Raw genomic sequence first — 3,667 nt, 5'->3', positions numbered from 1 at the left:
CCTCCATCCACAGGCAAACCTGCACCCCAGCACGACCTGCATCCCCGGGGAAACCTGCATCCCTGCAAAACCTGCATCTCCATCAGAACCTACATCCCAGCACTGCCCTGCACCAGCACAACCTGCATCCCCAGGAAAACCTGCATCCCAGCATGACCCGCATCCCCGGGGAAACCTGCATCCATGCAAAACCTGCAACCCAGCACAACCTGCATCTCCATCAGAACCTGCATCCCAGCAAAACCTGCATCCTCACCAAAACCTGCATCCATGTAAAATATATATCCCCAGCACAACCCACATCCCAGCATCCCAGCACGATCTGCATCCCCAGGGAAACCTGCATCCCTGCAAAACCTGCAACCCAGTACAACCTGCATCTCCATCAGAACCTGCATCCCTGCAAAACCTGCATCCCCAGCAAAACCTGCATCCCCAGCAAACAGTCTCTGTCCCAGTTTGGCTTCCAGGAGCACCAGTCCCCCGTGCTGGCAGTGCCCCCTGTGCCACTGCTGCCTGTGCACACACAGACTGCAGGGTGTTTTAACCAGGAGCACATGGGGGAGTTCCTGTCCCCACACACTTTTCCTTTGGCATCTCCTGAATGCTCTCACTAAGATGCTAAGCCTGAGGAGTGCTATTTTATTTTATTAGCTACTCATTGCTGGTTGTCTCCTCAGCAACATGCTATGGAGTTATCAGGAAATGGAGCAAGACAATCTCCTGAGTTCCGTGGTCTGGCCACAGTCACAGCTACATTTGAAGACTGTTTGACCTCACCCAAACAAATAAATCTGCTTCCTTATTAGGGCTTCCAGTCTGAATGAAGCAGCAGGAAGCTAACAAATTTTCCTCTTTATTATACCTCAGCTGCAGTCTCACCACACGAATCAGAAAACCCAGATCTTCAGCCAAGATTTGGGTCAATCCAGTGTTTTCTCAAAATTAGTATCAGTTTACTTAGCCAGAAAACACTTGGCTATGGTAATAATTTCTCCCAAGTCAATTTCAGACTGAAATTTAAGTTATTTAGTCCAAATTATACATCTTGATTTTCTTTACATTGTTTGAGACTCTCAGAATGGGAACTAAGGATCAAGAATCAAAGAAAATGGTTTATAATATAAAAAGATAACACTGTATGTATCCATCTTCCTTCTCCTACAATGCATGCTTCATTATTAAAGAAAACTATCTTAGAAAAGTACTAATAATCACATATTTTAGACTTACAAATTTAATCAACTCTTAGAAATATCAGTCTCTAGTCTAGCCTAAGAAATCTTACCCAATCTTCATACTCCAGTATAAATGCTGTCCACCATCAAGCGGCTGGCCAAAACGAGAACAAATCTGGCCAGCTGAAGTATGTGACAGGTCACAGTACAAGACACAATGCTCCTGTTTAGATGCACAGATATTCTCAGGGAAACCAGAACAATTCATCACTGCAAAAAAAATTCCAAATGGGGTCAGTGGCTTCTGCACAGAGAGCCATGAAAAAACCAAGGTGCTGCTGGTGGCATAACTTTATGAACCCACTGCTTTGTTTGCAAAGCTTTACAGCTCTTGCAGGTGAGAAAACACATTATAACTCGACATAACATAAGCTAATTTCATCTTCAATAAGTAAGGAGCAGGTAGAAGAAAAATCAAAGAGCCATAATAAAACTTATATGAGAGGAAAATGAAATAAAATTACTATCGTGAGGAGGTCAGAGGAGGACAAGAGACAGACAAATAGGCACAGAGAGAGTGAGAATGTGTTTGAGAGACACAGACAGAGAAGGAGAAGCCAGTCCAACAGTGAAACATCTGAGCACAGGAAGGAAGCTGGGTTTGATCCAGGCAAAGATGAGAAAGCCCTAAGAGGTACTGAGCCTAAGCCAGCACCCCCAGATGCTTCTCTGCTACCTAAGAGAATATAAAAATAAACATCTCTCAAAGACCAGAATACAGGTAGTATTTCAAGCGACACTGTCTTTGCTTACTGTACTGATTTTTTGTCACAGCAGCATGGCAGTGAATGGCAAAGCTATGGTGGAGAGAGGAAAAATACATCATGCTACCTATGTAAAATACACCCTGCCATCCACATGATTTGTATTTCACATGGATCCCATGATCCATGGGAAATAAACCCCTTATCTATGTGAAATACACTCCTCATCCATGTGAAATACAGCCCTTATCCAGGTGAAACACCCCCTGCTATCCATGTGAAATACCCCCTGCTATCCATGTGAAATACCCCCTGCTATCCATGTGAAATACCCCCTGCTATCCATGTGAAATACCCCCTGCTATCCATGTGAAATACCCCCTGCTATCCATGTGAAATACCCCCTGCTATCCATGTGAAATACCCCCTGCTATCCATGTGAAATACCCCCTGCTATCCATGTGAAATACCCCCTGCTATCCATGTGAAATACCCCCTGCTATCCATGTGAAATACCCCCTGCTATCCATGTGAAATACCCCCTGCTATCCATGTGAAATACCCCCTGCTATCCATGTGAAATACCCCCTGCTATCCATGTGAAATACCCCCTGCTATCCATGTGAAATACCCCCTGCTATCCATGTGAAATACCCCCTGCTATCCATGTGAAATACCCCCTGCTATCCATGTGAAATACCCCCTGCTATCCATGTGAAATACCCCCCATGAGCCATGTGAAATACAGCCCCTATCCAGGTGAAATACACCCTGCCACCTTTGTGCAGCACATCACCAAGGGGCTCGTGCTCTAGTGCCACAGAATTTCCCCTTCCTCACATCCCACCTTGCAGGAGCCTGTCACCAAAGGCATCCCAGAGCTGCAGAACCAACTGTGCAGGAGGAAGAGACTGGAACTTGTTTGGAGATTTCTCCAGGAGCAGATGGCCCTGAAGGCAGAGGCCCAGGAAGGCTGCTCTGGCCGAGGTGGCTCTGGAGGGGACAGCTTGCAGAAGGAGCCAGCCTGGTGGGTGACAGCAGTGCCAGCAGCACTTGGCACTCTCCCCTGATGGTGAGGAGCCATCTAGTCCCAGCCCCACTCTGTCCCTGACTTTCTCCTCCTCCTCAGTAACACAAACCCAACCAGAAATATTTCCAAACCTATCTCCAGGCAACTGTGCACTGTTGAATCCTGCACCTTCACCTCCAGCTCTGAGCCAAATGCTCAAACAGGAGAAACCTGGAATAGCTTCTCCACTGCTCTCAGGTGACCTACATGCACCATTTGAATCAGATTTTTAATAATTTTTAATTAATACAAATAATGCTTTATATAATTATAATTTATATTATATATTTATATAATAATTTATAATTTGTAAAACCCAAGCTGAACAACATTTTTGAAAGACTGACACCCAGGTTACACAGGTGTGACTCAGTTTACCTCCATATATCTGCACATAACTCTGATTTCAGCAACAACATTATCTGGAGGGATTTTGTTCCTAATGCAAACACCGTGGTGCAGGACATGTCCACAGGGAATCCAGCGACTTGGGTTCTATTTATGGCACTTTTCTATCACTGTTTCAGTTCTTCTTTTCCCACTTGGCAGGTAGCATTCAAAATCTATTTCCAAAGAACTATTTCTCATAAAATTATAAAGCATCACTATTTTTGCATAGGATTCAAAGAATAAAGAGGAGTCTGTTTTCCACTGTT

General features: G+C 44.7%; 1 protein-coding gene across 3 annotated transcripts in view; it reads right to left on the bottom strand.

Moving 5' to 3' along the window:
• SLIT3 (slit guidance ligand 3) overlaps positions 1–3,667 on the bottom strand; it is a 483,855-nt gene that overhangs the window by 187,276 nt on the left and 292,912 nt on the right. The gene's annotated exons all lie outside the window — the stretch shown is intronic.

The sequence above is a fragment of the Geospiza fortis genome, unplaced genomic scaffold (genome assembly GCF_000277835.1).
Source record: "Geospiza fortis unplaced genomic scaffold, GeoFor_1.0 scaffold413, whole genome shotgun sequence".
Classification (NCBI taxonomy): Eukaryota; Metazoa; Chordata; class Aves; order Passeriformes; family Thraupidae; genus Geospiza; species Geospiza fortis.
This window is presented reverse-complemented; position numbering and strand designations above follow the sequence as displayed.